The 25,831-nt window shown below is 42.5% G+C and overlaps 1 pseudogene; it reads right to left on the reverse strand.

Moving 5' to 3' along the window:
- Positions 1-25,831, reverse strand: part of LOC142409866 (cytosolic phospholipase A2 epsilon-like) — a 44,274-nt pseudogene that overhangs the window by 10,414 nt on the left and 8,029 nt on the right.

The following is a 25,831-nucleotide window of genomic DNA, read 5'->3' on the forward strand; positions in this document are numbered from 1 at the left end:
TGACATTTCAATGGTAGGAAGAAAATGTTGTTATTCACATTATTTATTTCAGGAAAATGTCTGGAAATATTTGAAAAGCACTCTTGGCATGAAACATTTCGTTCAGAAAGAGTAAGCCCTGCCCTGACTGCCCAGGAAATCATCTTTTCTTCAGACCTGTGACAGAGCCAAGCCTCAGAGTTAATAATATTCAGTGAGCCTGGAACCTTACTGCCTCTGCTGCAGAGCTTCGTGCATAGTCAGGCAGGGTGGAAAGGGCAGGACGGCTTGGGAGCAGTGCCAAGGCTTGAGAGGGTGCTGAGTTCAGATCCTCCTCGAAGGAGAGCTGCAGGTGCTTCCCCTTGCTGGAGCAGCCCTTGGAGGGATGGCTGTGCCACTGGGCTTCCCTTGGGTGGTGCCGGGCCAGGGGCCAGGGCTGTGGCACTGCCGGGACACGCACAGCTCCCTGCTGAGCCACCCCCAGGGAGTCTCTCGAACTGTGCTGCGCTCAGGCAGTAGGAATTGGGATGTGTGTGGAGTTATTTGTATTACAGGGGGAATGTTTTCTCTTTCTTAAGTATAAATGGCCTATTGGGAAGGAAATATTCACAAATACTAAAATAGAGCCTGAAGATTGCCTTTTGGTGGAAATCTTTACAGGGTGACGTAATCCCATTAACCACTCGGAGATACTGCGATTTTTCTTTGCCTTGTCACACTGTGCAGCTCTCTTAAAAGAACAGCAGGATTGTCATTTAAATATTTACATGTGAATTCATTTTAAAGTTGTTTGTACTATAGGGCTCCTGTTATTTCTCTTTATTCCCACCCTTTCTGTACCAGGTATAATGTTAAGATCTGCATAACACAGCCAACAAACACAAAGAATGACGCCGCCAAGGCACATGCTTTAGGTATCTATCTGAAAAACAAACAAACAAGCAAAAAACCCCTTTTCTGTAAGGGTGGTCAAACACTGGCATATTTTGCCCAGAGAAGTTGTGGAGTCTTCGCCTGTGGAGATATTCAAAAGCCCATGGTTCAGGGCAGCCGGCTCCAGCTTGAGCAGGGCTGTTGAACACGACGACCTCCAGAGGTCCCTTCCAATCTCAACCATTTTTTGATTTACTGTCTCCCCTCACCTCTACTTTCACTAAATATGCAAATCTGAAGAGAAAGGTGCCTTTCTTCAGCCTTTCTGAAGAGAAAATTGTACCTTTTCATGTAACATGGTTTCAATGATGAGTCCCCATAGATCCGTGAAACATGTCTGATGTCCTTCCTGTTTCCTCTGGCACAACTCTTTCAAGTAGTATTTCAGACGATCGGGGGCAAAACAGGTAAGGAACTTATTTTTGAGCACATGCTTTCGGGCATCATTGAGTGTTTCCTTAAGATCCTTTTGGGACCAGTCAGGATCTTCATACAAGTTTGACATGGTCCTAAAAAAAAAAAAAAAAAAAGAAAAAAAAAAAAGAAAAGAAACACAAGGAAAAATGTGAGTTCTGAAGCAGAGCTTTGGGCAGTTATCATGCCTTGATTTACATGAAAAGCACATGTGTGTGTGATACCATCCACATGTTTAATTAGGACTGAATTAATTCCAAATGCTGGCAAATACCCACTGAAGGAAACAAGAAAAAGCCACAGCAGAAAAAGAAAGTCCTTTCTTGATAGCAATGATAATACAACTCTTCAGATCACTTTTTGACATCACATGTAGAAAATTCCTTTGAAGACTTTGCTTATCTTGTCTTACCATGTTGTGCCGGATAAACCAGTGATGTATGAGACACAGTCCAAGACATTCAGTTCCTGCACACTGAGAAGGTGAGCGTACATGGCTGTCAGAGCTCTGGTTCCACCACCTGTTGTCATGATTGCCACCACAGGTACCTGTTCAATCCCAAAACACATGCTTTTAGTGACATGGTCTGAGAAGGGAGAGAGACGTCATTGATTAGAAAAGAGAAAGTTACAGCACTGATAAAGTAATAAAGATGCTGCATGCCATCAATCTGCAAGGAGAAGAAAAACCTGAATTAATAATGGGGCATAGAAGGAATCCTCAGCCAAGCAGCTGTGCATTAGGACATGAAATCCATCAGCTCAAACATCACCTTTTCAGTGCTCTATTGCAAAACCAATAACACAGACCAGCAAAGAACTGGAAGGAATGGTACCTCCTGCCATCTGAACCAGATTTTTATCAGATGCTATAGACCAGAAAACATAGGTGCAGTCTCACAGTTTCCATGCGAGTAATAATAACCTCTGTGTTACTGAAGTTTGCTAAAGCCAATTTCTACTATTATATAGTTATTTCACAGGCCATACTAGATGTATCATGACTGATGGGTTTAAGAGCACAGACCAGTTCAGATACCCTGAGACCAGAGGCTGGTGACGCTATCCCCTTTCACAGTTGGGTCATGGTTTAAACCCAGTCAGCAACTAAGCACCACACAGCTGCTCCATCACCCTCCCGCCCGGCCTCCTTGTGGTGGGACGGGGAAGAGAATTGGAAAAAAAAAAAAGTAAAACCCATGGGTTGAGATAAAGACAGTTTAATAGGACAGCAGAGGAAGAGATAATAACAATAATAACAATAATAACAACAACAATAACAACAACAACAACAACAATAATAATAATAGATCGTATAAAACAAGTGATGCACAATGCAATTGCTCACCACCCACTGACTGATGCCCAGCCCATCCCTGAGCAGCGATCACTGCTCCCCGGCCAACTCCCCCAGTTTATATACTGAGCATGATGCCAGATGGTATGGAATAGCCCTTTGGCCAGTTTGGGGCAGCCGTCCTGGCTGTGCCCCCTCCCAGCTTCTTGTGCGTCTCCAGCCTTCTCAGTCAGTAGAGCATGAGAAGCTGTTAAGTCCTTGATGTAGTGTAAGCACTACTTAGCAACAACTAAAACATCAGTGTGCTGTTATCAATATCAATATAAATCCAAAACACAGCACTATACCAGCTACTAGGAAGAAAATTAACTCTATCCCAGCTGAAACCAGGACAAGTTTCTGGTGGGAAAGAGAAACCATACTCACTCCACCTACCACATATGTACACACAATACTAGGTATGCAAGTGAGCTGCAATTACTTCTTTCTGTGATGATACAGAAGTCCAGGGTCTGGTAGTCTTAGAAGAAGGATTAATCCATAAATATGAGTTGTCTCCGTCAACAGTAAAGATAGCTACCATGCACTGGGGTGAATTCATCTCCTGTGCAAATCATCAGGAGACTCCAGGGAGATTGTTCTGCAGGGAAGGATGGGTGCCTCTACATCTGAGGGGAAGGAAATGGCCCACGGCTTAGTGCTGGCATTTAAAGGCAAGGTCTTGTGTGTGAAATGTCCAGCTGTGCAAAAAACCTGCTGAGCTCGGTTTAGGGCAAAATGAGGAAAATTTGTCACTCTGCATCTGAGTTCAGGCTTCACACTGCAGTCATGGGCGTATAATTAAAAAAGAGAAACCTGATTTTTCCCTACCTTGGATGCTCTGTTATCATTCCCGTTTGCCAAGCAAGCGCACGCTCTAGCTGCAGCAGATGATGAAGTCAGACTGGCAGCGTGCTGTGCTCGCACAATGGGAGCCTAAATGCTGGCACAAAAGGCACAGCAAAATAAAGACCAGTTTGAACCGTGAGGGGAAGAAGTGCTGAATCAATGGTTTAGATCTGGCCGAGATGACTGTGAGGCCTAAAAGAAGCTTTGGCTTTGATCCTCAGGGCACCTACTCCTTCTCTGCGTTATTGTTCAGACTGCTGCTCAACGCAAAGCTCGATCCTGTAGCAACAGGGCTACAGGTTTTCATTAATGTTCCCTGAATACTTATTTCTTCCCTAGAGTAGGGAAAAGAAGTCAGCCATAACTTGCACATGAAACTTTACACTGTTTCCAGGAAAATGGAAATTGAACAAAAATGCTACATTTTAACCCTCAGCTGTGGAGAAAGCAGATAATAATTTATGTCTCAGATACCTCATCATCCTGCAAGTCTTCCTCCAGCTGGAGAATGTCTTTTAGAGCGGCTGCAACCACCTTCTTCCTCTTGCAAATGAAATCCTGTTCCTGGGCACACAGGTCAAACCCCAGGCGTACATCTAGGTCTTCCCGGCTGGAACAGAGGATCAGGTATCTCACATCAAGTTTGTGGTCTAATTCAGCATTTTAATTGCTTCTACTACATAAATAGACATGCCTTCACCATCAGGTCTATATAAAGCAAAGCAGGAGGAGATGAAATGTTTTAGTTTGTTCCTGGAGAACAACAGTATGTCTTCCTTTGGACTGAGAGGGTTTTGGTTTTTTTTTTTTTCTCCTTGCCGAAGACGCCTGAAATTAAATATAGCTACAAGTAGGAGTTGTTCCCTTTCAGACATAAAGCCAAAAACCTGCAGAGGGCAGTCTTTTAAAGGTGGCTTTTAAACGCACCTTCAAAAGTTGCGCAAACTTCCACTGACACTTGCAAATCGTGGACTGAAGTTGTGGACTTTCGTGTTCGGATGGTTTTTTGTGTGTGGGTGTATATAGTCATTTATGGATATTTATAAGCACTACAGTAGCAGTTTGGAAGCTGCTGTGAAAATCTTTCTTAGGTGTGGTAAGGAAGAAATTTTTAAATGACAGCTGTAAACTGTACGTCTATCTCATAGCATATTTACTAAAAATAAACAGCACGATAGAAGATGCACCTGCTTTTGGAAGGGAAGAGAACTTCCTACATAATGTAACATATTCATCTTATAAATTTTACTAAGGCCTTAACCGTATCTCAAAATACACAATGTGCTTCCTTGGTTTAGAAATAAGCAATCACTTGACTGAGTTAATTTGCATTTATCTCTTTGAGTAGAGATTAAAAAATAAATGCAGGTACATTTATTATTTCAATTTTTTCATATCCTAGAATGACTTTGGTCTTTTTTTTTTTTTTTTCTCTGACCTCAGGAAACAGAAAGGTTTTTTTCAATTAGTTTTGAAATGCTGCTTTTCCCGAAAATCTGCATTTGGCAATAATTTGTACAGGTATCAAAGAGTATCTACAGTGGCCCTTAGCACATAATTTTGATTGCATCAAAATATCAATAGAAAATTGCCGTGTTATTTATAAAACCTTTTCTTAACTCACTGCTGCTGAAAATCTCTATATTGTGTACTGAGTCCATTTTATTTTATAGCCTGAAATGAGAATGAACCAGCATTCAGGATGCAGGCAGTAACAAAGGGATTGGAACTTGATTGACAACTATCCAAATTCAAAGAACTGAGGGGAAAAACACAGAAGGAAGATAAATAAGATATCTTACCATTTTTTCACCTTAAAGTGCAAGTCGAATTTTCTGTGCTGAAAATTAAAAAGGTGAAATTACGAATATTGATATTTTGTTCAAAACAGTCCTTTTCCCCCAGTCAGGATGAGACATAGCTCTTTTGGGTCATCATTACATGCAGGAAGCTCTGAACTTCAGTGAACTGAGATTGGGAGATAGACTCTCCTCTCAATGTTTCATTAGTACCCAGAGATGTGCACTGATTTAATACTTTGGCATTATCACAGTCTGCACCTTCTCTCTGTTGTGAAACTCAGGTGTAGCTTGTGCTAGGACTGCTTAGTTACACAAATAAATAGCAGAAGAGCTGCAGTGCTACACCTCACCTCCCTGGAAGGGTCCACCATTAAACACGGGTCTTGAAACTAAAGTCTCTCCCACAGCATGAGATACAAGGGGAAGCCAAAGAGGCTGAGCACCCCAAAGTGTGGCATGGGTTTGCCTCCCATGGCAGCAACCTTACCCCTCTGTCCCGGTGGCACCCAGTGGCCTCCAGCCTGGCTAAGGACGTGGACAATAGAAGGAGCATGAGCAACAGCTTAGACATTTTTCTTCTACCTCCTTCTCCCCTGGATTTCCTATTTTATTTTGCTCCAAATAATTTACTTCATTATGCATCACCCTAGATACAAGGGAGGTTAGAAAACAACTGGCTCTGTACAAAGAGAGGTGGTCTTCAGTTTCTGCTCCTTGGGGATGAGCAACAATTTTTAAAAGCTTGCAAAGGATTCCCCATGGCCAGCAGACACTTACCTCACTGACTACTTCTTGCTTGGAGGGGAGTGACTTCAGAGGGAGACTCAGGGGGATGCTTCTGCTCCTTCTTGCTCCACATGACATGCAAGCACACTGAAAAGGAGCACGGAGTACTTTTTGGTTAAGACAGAAACGTTCTCCTCTTGCTGCCTACTCACACGTAAAGGTCAGGTCATAGGACTGTATGTTGTCTACCATGTTCTGGGGTAACGTACAAAGGTGGGAAGCCTCCTCTTCTTTGTGAGTACAACATCCAGGGAGGGTTGCTTGTATTTGGCATAGTGGAAGAAAGTGGGATCTGGGAGAGGGGAGCGGGAGTCACAGCCCACTGAAACTCTCTGCGTTTCTTCAAAAGATCCTCTCACTGTAAATGTTAGCTCATTCTCTAAAACAATGAGATAAAATGCACACAAAAAGTTACTTCCAATTGCAAAAAAGAGAGAAAGGGGAAAAAAGAAGTAAAAGGTAACTTTGAACAAACCCCTTCTCCTCTTCCTTTGTATTTGGAAAGCTGTCTTCTGAAAGTGATCCAAGACCCAAACATTACAGGTGGTTGTATCTTTGTAATGGGCTGAACAAGAAGCCGGATGGGAGTGTGATGTGAATGGCACTGAATTTTAGACTGCTGCATTTCTATTGCAGTTGCATCGTGACACAGTGAATGCAACCAGGTACTTTGCATTGTAAATCATCCTCATCCCAGGCCAAACAATGAGCAACAGAAGTTCTCAGTCCCCAAAAATAAGATCTGACTCTGCAGCAGATGACCCTATTTATATGAAGAGATCAGCTAGTCCTGCCGGTGTGTTACGCACGCTCTGAGATTGCCTACCAGATCCAGCCCCTCAGGGGATGTGGGCAGAGGAACTTCTAGATTCTGGATCTTGATCAAGGTCAGGCGGGAGCCAGCTGCTGAGCGGCTACGCCTGCAAAAAATGAGGTGTTTCTGTGCATATGCAGAAGTCGAACTGTCAGAGATCCTGAGGAAAGTTAAGGCCATGGACTATTGTGCCTAAGGAAGTAAGCTTCTTCAGGGTTTAGCAGTACGACAGCAGAGGTTTTCAGGATCTCAGCTTGGGGTTTGGATACCTTCTGTACAAGCATCTGACGTTGTTTCTAGCCTGGCACGAGGCTCCCCGTGAAGTCAGAACCCTGAACCTACGCCTGCTGCAGAACGGGTGGCATTCCCTACTGCAAAGTTTTTTACAAATCGCCTTAGATATGGTCAATTAAAGCCGTAGTATTTGGATGATGCAATTTCTAGGCATTGTTAGAGAGGGTGAAATCACTAATATTCAGCTGAAGAATTAATAAGCTTACCTGAAAAATGCTTCTTTTTCATCCTGCTGTCCAAGTGAACTTCCAAGCAGGCTACTTCACGACACTAGAATAGACGTGATGGGGGCAGAGAATTAGATTACTCATCCAGCCATCTCACCGCCGGTGCTGGCAGATGTTGGAAGGGTCATTTTAGGAAGGGTCACTGCTTGAATGTGGGGGCCAACTGTATTGGAGACTTCTGCCAGACCCAGTGAAAGTGAGAATTAACTTCATCATCACGTGGGAAGATGGTGCTATGCTAAACACATTGTAATTTTCAATGGATGCAGACAAAACAAGGAAAAATGATAGCAGTCTGAAGGTTCCTCTAAGATACATGCTGGCCTCCTCAAAGATAAAGCTCCTAAGAAAAAAAGTATCACTAAAGAATGAAGACCTGCAATGTTTCCCTCACTGCCATCATAGTCAGCTAAGGTAAGGAATGACGTGGGAAAGAACACAAGAGAACAAAGCAAATAATATTTTACCACTATTGCCCCATTTGTGATGATGGTTTCAGGAGGACCTCGGCTAGAAATCAAGAAAAAAGAATATGTATTTTATAAACAATATAATCAGGGTACTGTCCTGAATAGGACACATTTTTCTCTATTCATTTTTTAAAATTTGCTCCTTCCTGTCGTTTGTAAAGGTATGCTCCCTTTTCACTAGATGCCACATAACTACCTAGCAGAAATGGTTCAATTGCAATAAAGCACCTGGAACGTGCTTGTCACAGCCTTAATAGCACAGGTGCGTCACAGATTGGGTAGCAACATTCTCCTCAGCCATGAGCTGCCCAGAGAATCCTTTCCAGAAAATCTATAGACTTACTGCAGTGGGATTTAACAGCCCCAGAAAACCAGCTCTGAACTATGTAAGTAATATATACATTTTAAGAGAAAGTCACAGAATTAAAAATTCTGAACTCATTCTCCACATCATGGCATTTTCCTTTCTTACAATGATTTGCTGATGCACACATTAAGTTTGGAAAAAGGGTGAATCTGGCTATTAAGATGATACCGGGTGTATGGAAGGTTTCCCTGCACTGATGCACCACTCCAAGCTGCTGCTCCTGTAATAATGGGGTTTTACTCACATGCTCTCCAATACGAACTCAACTTCCAGCTCCTCCCTCCTCTGAAAATGAAAGAGAAAAAAAAATGAAGCAGTCTCAATTAGCATGTGCAGAGGTTTGCAAAGGGACCTTCATTTTTGCAAGCACGGTTTCCGTTATGCTTTAATAAGTAACAATATTCTGTTTTGCGCTTGCTATTGTCAGCATTAGAGGACAGAAGCAGCTTTTTCTTCCCCAAGAAAAAGAAGGTCTCAATTGTACTAGCAGAACAAAGGGGGTTTGGTGCGTACAAATCTCCCTAGTAAACCTTTATTTTTTACATTCTTCCCTGCCAGCTTCCATGTGCTAAACACGATATGCTAAGACTTAGTGTTAAGTAAAACATTGTGGAAACAGGTTGTTTCCCTGTCCTTGTATTGTTTTTCTTTTTATAATCTTCTTGAGGATTAGATAGATAAACTCTGTCATTTTCTGTCAAATTAGTGAAAGTGCAAAGCTTCCCTAAAATTGCCTCTGCTCTGGGGCTTGGGAATTTGGCCATAAAATGTGCCAGAGAAAACCGACAGAAATTTGAGAAGGCAGTCTATTTTCTCACTGGTGTGCAATTTCCAAGATTTTAATAAATTTTGTTACATTTTTACCACCAAGCTGGTGCTGGTGGTAAAAGACAGAAGAGACAGCACACCTCTTTAATCAGAGGGGGGAGAATGGACGTCAAGAGATACTAAATATCTGGCCGAGCTCTTACCTGTGGATTTAGTGGAAATGCCATAAATACTCTTTCCCCAAGGGGGATTTTAGCTACATCAAAAAGCACAATTTCATGGTCATCATCATGAATGATGTCATCATCAGAAACAGTAATTTCCAGAATATTCTGGGAAAAGAAATGAAAAATGTCCAATTTGTTAGCATGTACTAAAGAAATATGACATTCTGCAGCTCTTCTAGGTTCAGTGCCTCCTTTACAGAGATAAAAGTATTGATGACAAAGCGTCACAAGGAAGAGTAAGAAAATGAGTGCAATCTTCTTTATAAGAAACAACTTCTAGTCTCCTCAATTAAGGCCAAACTGAGATTTCTCTTGGGTCACCCTTTATGCTTTTAAGTAGCTCTCACCAAAAATGCAATCTTTTAGGAAGGAATATGGATAGCCAGAAGTCCTATATTGCCCCTTATCAACAGGGGCAATAGAGGTCACTTCATATCAATAACCACCTTTCTGTGTCCTTGGGCTTTCCGCTTTCAGCCACCTGTTCACAGATATTTGAGCGTAATGTAATTATCAGCAGCAAACTGAGTAAAGATCTAAATCATACTAGAATTTAGCAGCTTCCCGGCATTGATATGCCATTATTTCATGTCCTCTCAGGGAAAGATGTGTTTTTCTGTTATCATGTTGCTTTATATTTTCATTTCATAGTTTCTCTGTGTTGTCACTCTGTCATTGGTCCCATCAGCCTTCTCCACGAAGGTCAGGCTCACATCACCGATATATAAATAATAACTATCTGTTAGAAGAGAAGTGGCTTCCAGCAAAAGCCAAAATTGTTTTGCTCCAGCTTGCTAGGGGAATTTTAGGTAAACTCAGAAAGGCATTAGAAGACATGACATCCTGTTTTGGGCTAAACCGAAAGAAGCTGCATAGAGATGAGATGAAGAAGAGAGTTTTTGGTTTGTGTACCTTGACTTGTCTCTGTATCTGGAAGTAGAAAGTTTCATTCCACACGGGATTTCTGCAGTTTTTGATGGTTTTGGTGTGGAATTTTTCATCTGAAGCAGTTGGCAACCAGAGGCTCACGTAGCAATCGGATTGGCTTGCTATAGAAACAGACACACAAAATATCTGGCAGTGGAAGCACAACACAAGAAGTGAAGGCATTGAAACGCTCTGTAGCTTGAACATGGATGAGAGATGGCCAGTTCTTTCTGATATACATCAGCCAAACCAGGAAGGCAGAAATCACACAGCTGGATAAAATTAATTTGTTGTTCATCACAACACTATTTTTAATAAGCAATGTATTCAAATAACTATGCACAATCCTACCCATTTAAAAACAATACAGTCCTAGCCAGTGGATAGAACAATATGAATAGCCGGGAGTCTTATATTGCCCTTTATCAACATTGTTTCAGCTCTCTGCAAATTTGGCAGGAGGAGAAACTGCAACTGATGCAGCAGAGAGTGAGCCTCAGGCCCTGAGAGAGATTGGGCGTAAATTGCCTCTGTGGCACTTTAGCTTTGTGAGTAATCTTAAAAGAATCAGGTTTGAGTCTGATTCAGATAATAAATGTCTGGCATACCTGGTTATTAACACTTCATAATGGAAAATTAATTATTCCAGCTACCTAGAGCATTGTCTCCTTAGGTGGGGAAGGAAGGGAGAGGCCTACCAGCAGTACAATTGCTTCTTCAGGAGGTTGATAGGTAGCTGGAGCCTTTTGCTGGTGTTTGCTGATGCCTGGAAGACCTGGAAACTGTTTCCTACTCCACATCTCTTCCCAAGAAAAATGAAATGGCAGAAAGGATTTGGATCTTGTGGATGAAGGGAGTGAGCCTGCACTTACTACAAGGGATCATCTCCCATAGATCATGAACCAAGCGAACACCAAAGAGATTCTCAGACTTTGGACAGGAACTTTTCCAGATGCAACTGGAAGGGCTGATCCATCCTGTTGTGTAAACACAGGCTTTGGTGAGAAAAGAGGAGAAGGGGAAAAGTCTGGTCCCATGGCAATCAATAGAGATAACTACCTTATGAGCAGAGAGATGAACACTTACTATCTGTAAGCATGGCACAGGTCTTGAGTCAGTTCCTCAAGGGTAAAAGAGTTTGTCCTGGTGTCTTTGCTCACAATATCAGATATATTGCTTTGGGATATTTTACCTAAATATAAGGTGTTGCCTGAAATCCAGAGGCTCTGTGACTGGGACATCCCTGGAGGACGATGCCTGTCGGGCAGGGAGATTTCCTGGTAACTCTTCACACTGAATCTGAAGGAATCTCTTGACGCTGCTGGGAGTTTTCCCTCATGAAGGATGTAGGTTGCCTTTCTGTCTTTGAAATTATTTCCACAGGCAACATTTCAGCATCTCAGATTTTTACATAATCGAAGTGTATGGATACTATACTGGATTATATATTGGCTTTGGCAATTACCAGTGTAAGATTCAATTTACAACGTGCGGGAGGGCTGTGATTACCGATCTGTCTGATACCTGAAACATCTCCCCTCACCATGCTGTCTGATAGCCTGCCAAGCTCTGATGTACTCATCCTGATAAGTGGTATTGCTGGCTCTGATCTACAGAGTTTCTCAAGAGCACCTGGGAAGCCTGTACAAAAGCCAAGAACCAAACGTGGCTTCAGGCTGTCTAGACCATCCCTCCTCTCATTAACGCACTTTTCCCTGCCGATCTCGAGTGTTCTGAAAACCTGAGTCCAGCGTCCCCAAAATCACCAAAGTGGCTGAGATGTGATGTACTTCAGGAATGTTAAACTGATCTGAGTCATTATTTCTGTCCTTTCTGGTTTCTGGCCATCGTAGGGTGCAGGAAGGACACATTTCTATATTTTTGTTGTAGTTGCAAAGGCCAATTCTTTTCTTTTCCTTTCTTCCTCTTAATGAAAACTGAGATGCTCTATCCTTTTTTAAATTCCAGCTTTCAACCACACGGTGTATAAAACAAGACTTGTGTTAGAACTGAGAAAGCTGGCAGTGCTAAAACTCTGAGCCAAGCATGAATGAACAGCCGCAGCATGTATGAATGTTTTTTGTTAGTTTTATCTGGAATTTAGTGATTCGCTGGAGTGTTTTCTTTGACAAAACATTTTCATGAGGCTACTTTCTAAAATTATTTTTCCATATGTGTGTTGCTTTCATAAATGTGTACTTAAAATAAGCTATTGACAATTCTTTGTCAAATTGATGAAGTACAGGCTAGGTAAATGGACAGTAAGGTGGATTAAAAACTGGCTGAACTGCCAGGCTCAAAAGATTGTGATCAGCAGCACGAAGTCCAGCTGGAGGCCAGTCGCCTCGTCGTGTACCCCAGGGGCTGGTACGGGGGCCAATGCTGTTTAACCTCTTTATTAACAATGTGGGTGATGGGACAGAGTGCACCTTCAGCAAGTTTGCAGGTGGTATAAAACTGTGAGGAGTGGTTGACACACCAGATGGCTGCGCTGCCATTCATAGGGACCTGGACGGGCTGGAGAACTGAGCCAACATGAGCTTCATGAAGTTCAGCAAGGGAAATGCACAGTCCTGCACATGAGGAGGAATAACCCCATGCACCAGGACAGGCTGGGGGCTGACCGGCTGGGAAGCAGCTCTGCAGAGAAGGACCTGTGCATTTTGGTGGACACCAGGTTGAACATGAGCCAGCAATGTGCCCTTGTGGCAAACGAGGCCTCCTGGGCTGCATTAGAAGGAGTGTTGCCAGCCGGTGGAGGGTGATCTTTCCTCCCTGCTCAGCACTGGCAAGGCCACATTTCTAGTCTTCGCCAGTACGAGACAGGTAAGAACGTACTGGAGTGAGTCTAGCAAAAGTCCACAAAGAAGATGGGGGGATTGGAGCATCTGCCATATGGGGAGAGGCTGAGAGAGCTGGGACTCTTCAGTCTGGAGCAGAGAAGGCTCAAGGGGATCTTATCAATGTACATAAATACCTGATTTGGTGGGCAGAGAGGGAAATAAAGAAGTCAGAGTCAGACTCTTCTCAGTGGTGCCCAGCAAGGGGTAAGACGCAATGGACACAAACCAAAATATAGAAAATCCCATTTAAACATAAGAAAAATTTTTTTTTACCATGAGGGTGGTCAAACACTGGCACAGATTGCCCAGAGAGATTGTGAAGTCTCTATCCTTGGAGATGTTCAAAACCTGACTGGACATGGCTCTGAGCAACCTGCTGTAGCTGACTCTGCTTTGAGCAGGGCGCTGGACTAGGCGATCTCCAGAGGTGCCTTCACACCGCAGCTACTCTGTGTGATTCCGCAATATCAAGGCTAGTTGGTCACAGACAAATTACATATAATTGTTAGTAACTACGGAGTGCAAATTTGACCTTGAAGATGAGGTGAGGTGAAACCTCTAGGACAAAGCACGTCCTCTTCCCATGGAGAAAGGGAACTATGCCATACGGGTTTTTGCCACAATTAATCTACAGTCCCTACTGATGGGGTGAGGTTATTGTTTCCCATAAAATTCATGTGATTTTCTATATTCTCCTTGAAGTGTACAGACGGTATCAGCTATTCCCCATGCTGTGACTCTAACTGAGCTTATGTATTTCTGTAGAAGTGGCAGTTCACTTGAAGCCAGGCTAAGCTGTGATACAAACAGTAGGACAAATAAAAAATAACAAGATAGTTGGATGTCTGCTGAATACTATGAAGACTAAGATACCCTCATTACCTGGGAGCACTTGAAATGACTAACCAGCTTTTTTTGCTCCCTCTTATCCCTGAAAAAAGCGTACAAAAGAGCTATTGAAAATCTTCCAGTTTATTTATTGCTACCTGGGAGCTAATACAAAAAATTATATTTGCATTTTCTTCATGGTCTCATTTTAATGCAATTGCTGGGCATCATTAGCAATTTCATGCCGTGGCAGGCCCTTACCTCAGTGCACGTGTCGCAACTTCATTTCCTAATGACATAATGTCAGCCCATGTGGATGCTGAGACATCTGAACTCACAGTCTCTTTGGAAGTCAGCATGAAGTGACCCTGATATCCTTTCCCAATTTTCAACTTCTTCTGATTCAATTGCATTTGTGTGTTGGTAGGACTATTTCTCATCTCTGTCTTCAAGCTAAAGATGGGCTAAAAATTCAGGACTGAAATGAGAAGTTGAGAATTGCAGCCAACTGTTTGCTGCTCTGTGAGAGTACAGTCCTGTGGCCTGTTCCTGAAATGAACCATCACGTGCTAAAATCATTCATCTCCATCACAAGTAAGAAGAAAATTACAGCACTGAAAACCACAGCATATAAGAAAAACTAGTCTCATAAGAAGAATGAATGTAAACTATAAAATCCCATCTGTCCTGTTACTGCATTTCATTAACGCCAAAAAGAAGAAATAATTTTCTCCTAGTGAATTCCTCTCCACCTGCACAGACAGGTTCCCCTTGAATCCGAGTTTACTACAGTTCACCTAAAAGGAGGAGGAGAGCCGCTCCCATTTCTCAATCATCGGACATGGTCTCCGGGGACATTTCCCCTCACCAGCATAGTATGATGCAAACAATATTAAGAAGTTACCTCCAACTGCTGTCTATCTGAAAGCTGATTTGACCTGAACTCTGTCCTTTAAAGCATCCGGATACAACACTCATCTGTAAGTGTAATATTACTCTCTGTAGCTTGCTTGTGGAAATAACAAAAGCTCATAGATCTGCCGTGCTTAATCAATGATGTCCTTTACCAGGAACGGACAGAGTCCCGTGGGAATGAGCCCTCCACCTTGTCCAGCCATTTAAGTGGAGCGGCAAAGCAGGATTTGCTCCCTGGAGCACAGACTCGGTGGGTGCAGTACCTGCTGCAGCCACAGAGCAAAGCTTTCCCACCCTGGGTCGCCTCTACCTCCTGCGCCAACGGCACTGCTTGCATTCTGAGGGCAGGACCATGAGTATCACCCGCACTAAGTGTATTCTCCCTAATTTGCTTGCATTTATTTTCCGTAGCAAAAATAACCCCTGATGTCTTTGGAGAACCCCTCTGATTTGCAAAGACTCCAGGTGTATCACCCCAGAACTGACTCATTTCTTCTGAATGGATAAAAGAAGAGCTTCCACAAAATAATTTCGTAACCTGGGAGAGGAGAAAGGCTCTGAGCTCCTCTTTTATAAACATGCAAGGTCTCTCTTCATCCAAAGATGAAAAATGAAAGGAAGATCCGAAAACAAAAGGAAGGGTAAAGGGAGCGGTGTGATTGTTCTGACCTCCCACCTAGGACCAACAGGTTTCCTTCCACAGCTGAGACAGCTTGCACATGCACCTGATTTCTACAGTTAGAAAATATACCTGATAGTCACAGTTGCATTTCAACCCCCCCAAGATTTCACCTTGTCCTACCTCAGCTCTGACAGCTGCGTCACAGGGATGCCCCTACCCACAGCCTCTTGAACTGGCAGGGCAACACCCAGCAGAGAAGTTTCTGTCTCCGGGAAGAAATCATCTGTCAGCCTGAAACCCACTCCAAGTAATTTCTTACTGGGACACACAGCTCAAATTCACCTCCGCAATCCGGGCAGAGTGTTGCACTCACCCGGCACCACTGAGGCCGAGTATGTCAAGCCAGACCTGACACCCCTCCTCTTCACCCCTGCTGTGTTAATGTGTCTGAACGTGCTCCCCAGCAGCAAAGGTTAGCTCTTGGTACGTGGTATCGGCTGGTACCCATGTAGGCTGCCATGGTTTCAGAGAGCAGCCTGTCACAGAGACCCCTTTACTCAGGTCTCCAGGGTTATGCGAGATCCGGTGGAGTCTGAGAGAGTTTCGCTCTTTCACATTGTACTGAATCGTAGCGGGGAGGGCCACATTGCTGCAGGGCTGTGTCACTGGCATTGCCCAAGGACCCGGGAGAGGTCTGCTTCCGCTCATGGTGCCTCAGGGCAATTGCCCTTGTGCCAGACGAGGCAGATCCCCTCACTGATCGTCCGTTTGTCCGTGGGAGAGGGGTAAGGGGGTCAGCTCCAGCTGTGGGCTTTAGGGGCTGCCATAAACTAGCAAGTAAACACTAATGATGGTGAAGGTGGGCCAGGCTGGGAGCTTGGTGCAGCTCTGCGTGGCCACTCAATAATTCATTTGTTTAAGGAGAGCAGCTGGAAGGTGTTGGAGAGCCTGTGCCACCATGGTCCTCCGCTCCCATTGCCTGGCTCCTTTCTCATCCTTTTGGGAAACAGAGTCACTGGAAGGGGTGTTAACAGTGAGAAAAGGAGCTAATACACTGTTTCCCCCACCACCTCATCCTGGCTAGACGTTCCTCCTACATGTGGGGAATTCTCTAGGAGAAGTGACGGCGTTAATAGCGTCAGGAAACATGAGCTTGTGTAAAAGCCTCTGGCACTAACCTCCAGCTGAGGAGGAGCAAATGAGCACACCAATGACCAAAAAAGTCGTTCTTTCACCCAAGGCTGTCTGCAGTCTCGGACTGAGGAGGGGAATACCACTGCAAAGCAGGTGCCAGACTGCAAGAGTCCCATAAACTTCAGCGGAATTTCTTCCTTTCTAGCATGCCCGCCCCCTCCCCAGCCTACCTGTGTACGAGCAATGGAGCCTGGTGGTGACACTGAGCGCCTGCAGGGCAGCAGGGTGGGTGTAGGTGACCTTACCGGGGCACCCGCCTCTCTAGTGCCCACGGTGAGGTCAGGGAGTGCCAGAAATGCGTCTTTGAGTCTGACCCACGGTTATAAAGTGGCATAGAGGTCAGTTAAGAATACGGTGAAAACTAATTAGCTCAGGTCTGTCAAGAGCATTTGCATGATAAGACAAGACAGAAACCAGTTGTATGAAGCAAACGTTGGAGCTGAACATTACCTAAGTACAGAGGAGCCCGCAAAAGTGGTGGAGCGACTGTAAGTATATGAAAAGGGCTAATTGATCCATTGAGGAGGAGCAGGGTGCTTTCTTTTTGTCTTAATTTTTTTCTTTGTGTGAAAACAGATGCAATCATTGCCAAGCTCTGCCAGCATGTGTTGTCTGCAGGCAAAGGTGTAACATCAGATTTCAGGATAAGCTGGGATTCCATCCCAGGCTTGCGAAACACGCACCCCATGGATCTTGAGGTGCACGTTTAAAAAACACCCAGGATCAAGTTGGGTGCACACGATAGTGAGGAATGTCAGTGGAAGTATATAGAAAGTGGTGTTCTCTGAAGGCAGCATTTGGCAAGTAAGTCAAGGAAAAATATAAAAACTCTAATGGCCAAAGGACCTGGCGCGACTGCACTTAAAATGAATTGAGAGAAAAATCAGGGAAATGGAGCATGTTTTAGCCAAGTGGAGGTGAACAGAAACTCGAGCAAGGAGGTAACTGTGCATGCTTAGAAAGATGGGAAGCCAGCATGCGGGCAGAAAAAGCAAGTCACAGAAGGTGCTGCACTTGGTTGGAAAGGTGGCTTGTTCCTGGATTTGATACTTGGAAGATGAAAATCTAGGGAAATCTGAAATATGTTATCACAAAAATTGTTAGCCTTCCACTGATATCTGACAGTCAGATAGCCCCTGTATCAGCTGCTTATAATCCGTTTTCTGGGGAAAAAGATCATATTGCTGAGACAAGGCTAGGTAAACATAATTTTCTAATTCTCATTAGCACACGTTAGCATGTGTAACTATTTTAGTTTTCTGATACTTCAAATACTTTCAAATGTTAAAAACAAAACATTAAGCTAAAAGGACATCAGTATCAGTGCAAAATCAAGCACTTAAAAATTACAAGATATCTTTTTGCATTGTACTGAAGTATTTAAATCACATGGTATCACGCTATTTTTCCTGGGAGACTCCAGCTTCTTTGAGAGCACAGGCAGGTTGCTGCCCAGTCAGCAAAGAGCTATTTAATATTTGTTTATCTTCCTTGTTCAATGGCATGCTGCTTTATTGTGCTCCATTATGGTAGGGCATCCTTAAGAAACAGGCCCAAAGTCACAGAGTACCTGGGGAATTACTGACAGAAAGGAGAGAAAGACATCCGTTTCTTCACCTGCTGGTCCCCAAATCTTGTTTACTGGTAATTAACAAAATAATCTGAAGATACTTCTCACTGCTTCTAGGATTTACCTCGCATCTTAAATTAGGATCCCTCTACACATAATAAGAGAGAACCCCTTTCAAAATGGGCGTATCAACTAAATAGACAGGAGAGAGAAAATGTGTGGGAGAAGATATTCTGTTATCCATGTTTTATAGACAGGGCAAGAGAGGCATGGGGTGTTTGGATGACTTGCCTGAACTTATACAACAAGTCTGTTGGCAGAGCTAAAAACTGAGCTCACACATGTTGATCCCTACTCCAGAGATGTACATTTTGGTGATAATGGGAATTTTCTAATTGTCTGCATCTCATTATGCAAGGCTTCTTCTGAAATCCCACTGTCCTCAAGATGGAGGAAAAGGTCATAACTAACACTATTTTCTGAGAACACAGCATCATTTTACTTTGTGCAATCCCTTTGCATAAGCTGGTGAATCATGGTTCTTATCTTGTCATTCAATTTCCATTCTAGATCAAAGATGATACTAAAAGAAATTAAATCAGCACTTCAAGGTAATGAAGGTGAGGTCTTGCACGTTATGTGCAGTGTTTCATAGCTGTGAATGTGAAAATAGAAATAGAAATTAGATTGACCTTCTTTGCTATCCTATGGTATTTCTTCTATTCTCTGCAGCCCAGTGTTACAGAACATGTGAACTGAACACTTCTCTCCGCTTGGTTGGAAAATCGACAATGGTGATATCCATGTTCTTGAAACACCAAAGTGAGTGGAATACAAAGAGGTGGTGAGAAATTTTCTTTGTAGAATATTGTTCCATCAGAAGATGAAGATAAAAACAAACAGTAGTGTTTGGGGTGAAAATGTTGCCGTCTCTGAATTATCCAGTGGAAGTCAAGTAGTGCTGGAGAAAACAAGAACGTATCCTGCCATGTCCTTAGCCTTCCTCAAAGTCTGTCTGATGACTGCTGCTTCATGGGAAGATGGACCTTTAGAGCTGTCTGTCTGGTACTGAGCAGTCTAGTCCAAAGCAGTCTTCTGAAGCAAAACCTGTTGGGGTTTCCAGGCCAAAGTAATCTGGAGCAGAGCTGCTGGTTTACTGGCAGCATAGAGTGCCTCACCTTATTTCTTTGGAAAAGTTGTGCCTGTCATAGATATTGTCTGAGTTTCTAACTGAGTGTTTCAAGACAATCTGAGAGTCCTTGACATGCAATGTACAGCCATTTCCTCTGACAACTTTGGTAACTGCACCAAACCCGCCACATTTTGGAGTACCATAGCTAAAGAATTGACTCTTGGTTTCTGCAAACAGTGATTGTAAATGACTTTTGACTTTGATCGATCCTCTAGCTGTACTAAAAATATTAAAAAGTGGGAAGACAGAGGAGTGAGGTAAAACATGTTACGTGAAATGTTGGGCAGTGGAGAGGCTGTGGTGTTAGTGAACTTCAGCACAATCTCCCAAAAAGGAAAGAAAATGCACAGCAGAAGGAGGGACAGTATGGTAAAGAGATATGCAAAACTGTAGTTATTACTGACCTGCCAAGTTCATGAAGCACATGTAGGAATGGCAGGAGAAAATTCTCTAGAGAAAAACCTCTGTGGAAGTGGATTACCAGGTAAGGGCTGGCCAAATACCACACCTTTTCAGAACACTTTGCACGTAAGCTGTAACGTACCATGTACTACAGTCCCCAAAAGGTTTCTGTCATACATCTTTCAGTGGGGGGCAAGAGTCAGAAACATCCGTAACAACGTCGCTGCTCAGGACATGTACACTACACACCTCGCTGAACTTCTGAGGTGTGGCGGGGCTCTTTAGAGCAAAGAATTAAGAGCGACAGATGTGTAAAGATTTCAGCCCATATCCTATGTATTTGTTATAGACATAGGATATAAACACCTGGGTATTAAAACTGGTGTTAGGCTATTTTCACAACTCTGAAACAGCCACCTTGTCTGTGCTTTGCTGACTGATGAAAGTCTTAAAGATCTAGTCAATACCCTACCTGGCGTTGACCTGTTGCTGAATTCTTACCGCCCCCCCCCCCCCCCCCCCCCGCTCCCCCAAAATAAAAAAAACCTGAAATTGTAAAGACATATTCTGTGGCAGAAATTGGCTTTGATTGTGATTTCTTAGCTGGTATGATTTCTGTGTTTTGCATTTGTGCAGTGGCTAGCACAAGCCGGAGCTGATCCAGTAATTTTAGAACTGTATAATGTCAGTAAGAAAATCTAGTACTTACAAAAATCTGTCTGATGAGCATTTCTCAACTTTATGATTCTTACAGTGAGCAGGGAGTAAGGTGACACTTCTTCCTGCTGAAAAAAATAACAAAGGACATGTGCTTTAAAGCTTGGAATATGTGTATTTATTGTAATGACAACCAAACACTGAAAGGAACCCAGGTTCTACTGAAGCTATCTCTTCCAGTTGGCATCACAGCAGAAATACAGTAGGCAACAAACTACACCTTCTCCCCAAACTTCATCAGCCCCTGAAGTCTGTGGTCACCTAAGCATACAAACAGAAGGAGAAGATGAATAGGAAAGTGGAGACAGGAGGTAAATAAGCTGAGAAAGCTCAGTTAGCCAGCTACATAAATCATACACATGGTCATCAGCATACAATGCGACAACACAAAATTCAGTGAATCACAAATCAGAAATGCTCCAATTTTGGTTGAAAAAAAAGACAGATCTTTCTAGGTTCTCTCACTTGTTTTTAAAAGAGTAATTTTCATGATGGAGAGGTGTCTAAGGATTAGTATTAGCACCTTAGGGAATATCTCAGGCCACCAGAGCAATACACAGCTTTGGACAAACACTCCTAGCTTGCTTTGTGGGAACAGTTTTCTGTACCAAATGTGGTTATCTGATTGATAGACGTGGAGTAGTATAACAAAGTACGTGGGTTTGACTACAATCCATCTCAAAGAAGGCTATCTCCAATTCCTTGTTGAAGATGCCAGGCCTGACCAACTGGGTCTGTAAAAGTTGTGCCTATGCCAATCACCCCATGAAGGGATTTTACATCTTCAGAGAACATGTCCATCATGTCCATCAGCAGCAGCTGGAGCAACTAGGGTATCAGCAGAAAGATGCAGAAAATGGGCAAAGCTTACTATGACTGCAGCACAGATGGCTGTCTGGATTCCCTGACTGTGGGAACAATTGTGGAAAATTGGTCAAAATAGCTGAAGTTCATAGAAAGGAAGGAGAGTTGCACCATGGTTGCACACAAGAGACTGAATGAAAAGGGTGAATCAGCACTGGGGGTGGCTACCTGTATCATAGTTTAGGAACAGAAGCAGAAGAAAAGGAGGAGTTTCAGAAATTTCAGTCTATATTGAGTAATAAATTCCCAAGCTGATGTATGATTATAATAGCAACAGGTCTCATTAGATAGTTGGGGTAACACAGTAAGACTGCAGTGAATGCCAGAGGACGAGGGTCTGCACAGGCAATAAAATACTCTTTTGAAGTCTGTCAAATCCTGAGGGCTGACCACATACAAAGATGTTCTCAACAGATTCTGAACTGGCTATCTCCAATAAGAAGGGAAGATATAAACGGCATAACATATATATTAAAAAGTGACCTTGAGAGAGTCAGGTTATGGAATAATAATGATTTTTTTTAAGGACATCTGAGTAAAGCATCAATAAAAACAAAATGCTATAGTATTAAAAGGAGGTAGATTTGGGAACAGGGAAGTGTTAGTTTGCAGTTCTAATAGCAAGGGTCTGTGGAAGTTATAAAATGACCAAACTAATTATGATGACACTTGTAGATTTGCAGAAAGATATTCAGCCAAATAATACTGAAGGCACAGTATGTATCGGGGTCAAGGAACAGGTGGCCACTTCAGTGATGTGGAGGCCTGATGGTAGTCACTGATATTCAGGAAGAGCTCAAGCAGGAGTTGAGATAATGGCAGGAGGACATAGACCAGTATTTCTTAGTAAAATCACCTCATGAAACAACAACAAAAGGCGGCCAAAGTAAGAAGCTGTTGTGAAAGCTAATGAGCAAAAGTTTGAAAAGATTATCTGAAGTGAAAATGGAGGAGTGCTGGTGGAAGAGGGAATAATTAGGAGATGTTATCTATTTTCTGAGAAACTTCAATTAAAATAACAGGGAGAAACTCTCGAGTGAAATAAGAGAAAGTACATTCACAGGTGCTGCTACTGTGACAGAAGTCGAAGACCGCTAAAAAGGTCAAAGTATAAGAAATCAGTGAGACAAGACAGTGCATCAGCTGAAGTGTATAAAGCATTGGACCACAGAGAATTGATCATGACAAAATTTAGCTTAACCTCCTAAATCATTTCCATCTCTACGAGGATGAAAGACATGAAGGTCATAAAAAGAATTTGCAAGAAATTGCAGTAATTCTCAAGCTGTGAAGTTATCCAATGAAGTGGCAAGAATGAATTTTTGAGAAAATACTGGGTAACTTCAAGGCATATTAAATAAAAGTTAACCAGTGCCTAAAATAGCCATATGGCTTTGCCCATGAGCTTATAACCAGGAATCATAATGTCAGAATGTTTTCAATAAGTCGATTAGTTAACATGCTAATACTTTTTGCTGTGAGGTACAGAAGCAGCACACCCAAAACAACAAGAGGGCTATTAAGTGCGGAACAAATGCATTCTCTTTATCAGGGTACAAGGAGTAGAAGATCTTGGCTTCTGGGTGGGCGTATTCCAAAACTAAATAGGAAATTAATCACTGTTGCTTAAAACCATACGTAGGGCACAGGATATTTTATAGGGCTGTTTGTTCTAAACAGGGGTAAGATCTCAGCGTTATCAGAATGCAGGCTGAGCCAGTTCCACACTACTGTTTCAACCATTATTGTTAGACCACTCCTTTTTCCATCAGCAAGGAATAATTCTGTGTCTTCTTACCTTAACCTCTTTTGTTCTTAAAGAACAAACACTCATTGGGTTTGTCCATTTGTTTCTATACCTTTCTCAAAAACAGTACTCAAATTAGAGAAATACCTAAAAACGTCAGCAGACATATTTCAGGAGAAATAAAGGAAAGAGTTAAGGGAATCGCATTTAGTGTTGGTGCTGTCTTAGCCTTCTTTAATGGCACGAATCCTTCAGCCAGCATTTTGGAACACGTGTTTTTAAAGATTGTCAGAGACGTGTATGAACTACCATGGCTTTTTAAGAAGTTGAATGACAGAAACAGAAACAAGCGTGGGTTCTGCAGAGACACGTTTACACCAAGCACCGGTTGTGCGCTCGTTCCTGAGTGCCATTGCAGGAGACTAGAGTATAGGTTATGTGACGAATGCATCACAGGAGCCTCATACTCTGCCTGCAAATGAAGACAAACTGATAAGAGACTTAGAGTATGGGAGGGCTATATTAGGAAGGAAAAAAAACCCCAAACCCCAAACAATAGAACATACCCCGTATTTCCGTGAAGAACAGTAAGATACTACACAGATTAGATAGTGTCAAAGATTACACAAGGGTTCAAGCACCTAACTTCATGTAGAATCACGGTGAGAAAGTGGATGAGGATATTTGGTGTCACAGGAAGATGGCTTGGTGCAAAGAGCAGGGGTTTATTTAAATTTGAAGATCTTGCCAAGGGAAAAATAGGGCAGAGTACCCGACCAGCCATAATGTACAGATTAGAAATTTGATTGAATGAGAAACAAGAATTATTTCTCACCTCCAGGAGGAGAGCTCTGAGTAGGGGCTGTGTAAGAGAAAAGCCAGTGAGCTGTGCATGGAAACTCTGCGTACCAGGAGAAAATCTCACCATATTGCCTGAGAAATCCGAGTGCTGTGAGACAGCAAGATACAGGCTATGTCAGCCAGGGCACACCCAGCATTCAGCCATGGAACAAAGACCACAAAAGAGAGAATGGAAAAAGAGACTCAAGGAATTAAAACAGAGGAGAGAGCTAGTGATGTGAACCTGAGAGATGCGCTCAGCAAGTGTGTTTGGTGGCAGAGAACATACAGCCAGGCAAGTCATGGCTGAGCTTCCTCAGCCAGAGCCTCACTCCCTGGGTCTATTCATTGGGTCAGCATGGTTTCTTAGCAAAATCCCTTCTGGTATTAGCTTGCCCCCAAGAACAATGATTACTTTAGATTTGAAGGAATAATGAAAATGCTAGTTTTATCTCCATATTCTCAACATTTTTACCAGTTAGAAGAGGGTTTTCACAGCACTCAGAACCAGTCTATACTCTGAACCCCTCTTGTTTTCTCTCAGTATAACATTCAGATGGCCATATCACACAAATCAAAGTCCTTCAGAAAAAAACAATCTGTTCTAGAAAACATTTTCATCCTCTCCTTAGGGCATCAAAGGAGGAACAATATTCAGTGATCATCACCGTCACAATAATTTGAGACACCAATGCCTTTGAAGAGAACTGCTAACTATTAAGCAAACTATTAACTATAAAGCAAATCTCTAAGACAAATAAAAAGACTTATCCTCCTTAGAAAAGGCAGTTAATGAAAAATTACTTCATATAATACTTTTCTGATGGCCAAATGCCAGACATGAAAACTACTCCAGAAAATTCAAAGGGCAAAATAACATTTTCTTATAACTGAAGCTCAAGTCCCTGGTGCCATCAATGGAAGTCATGCAACTAATTGTCTTTTCCCTCTAGTCATCATTTCATTGCAATAATACATTGAACAACGCTAATAAACTAAGAAGCAAGCGTGTTGCTGCTGCTGATTATCTTTTGTGTTACATTTAAAAAATGGTTTGTTCAGGGAGTTGGTAATGTAATCAACTATCCATGAGTGACTAATTATCACAAACAGCCATTTTCAGCACAAAATTTGCATTCCATATTAAGCCAGGAGCAATTCCTGATACCCAGAGTAAAGAAAGCATTACCAAAATTTGAGAATCCACAGTACACAGATGAGTAAATCCTCTTGCAGTCCACTCTAACAAAGAAAAATCTGTGTACCCTGAACCTCTGAACTTGTCCCTGCAACGAGAGTGATGGTCAGACTGAGCAGCCTTCCTTAAAGGCTCATTGTTACCCCTGCAAAAGGTAACCTTGCATAACACACTTCAATCACAGGTATTTTTTTTAAGAGGGAAGGGTGACAGGGCCCTTGGTAATGTCATGGCTTTTCCTAGTTTTGCGGCAAACCATTAAGGAATGTGCATCACTTTACGTGTATCACTTACATAAATAAAAAACTGATTAAAATTCTCCTAGTTCTTCTCTGGTTTCTGATTTCGTGTCCAGCAGAATGCTTTGGTGAGCATCCCCGCCCTATGTTAATACTACTAATCCTGAGCTGAGATTATGCTTCCTAGTTTCTTGCTCTTTGCATTACTGTATATAAGTTTCCAGTGCCTTCACAGATGGTGAGCCAACAACTATTTTTTTAAGCTGATAATTTGCAAAGGAAAATACCATCTTTTTCTAGTTTTTTGAAATAAGAAGTTATTCTGTATAAGACAATGCACTAACAAATAATATCCAGTGATAAGTTTTCTAAATTTACTGTAATTATGGGCTACCTTACAACTGTTTATGATCTTCCTTTAGTATGTTTCATTTTTCCTGTATTCATGTGTAAGGTGCTAGAAGGCA

This window comes from Mycteria americana, chromosome 5, assembly GCF_035582795.1.
Source record: "Mycteria americana isolate JAX WOST 10 ecotype Jacksonville Zoo and Gardens chromosome 5, USCA_MyAme_1.0, whole genome shotgun sequence".
In the NCBI taxonomy this organism is placed as follows: Eukaryota; Metazoa; Chordata; class Aves; order Ciconiiformes; family Ciconiidae; genus Mycteria; species Mycteria americana.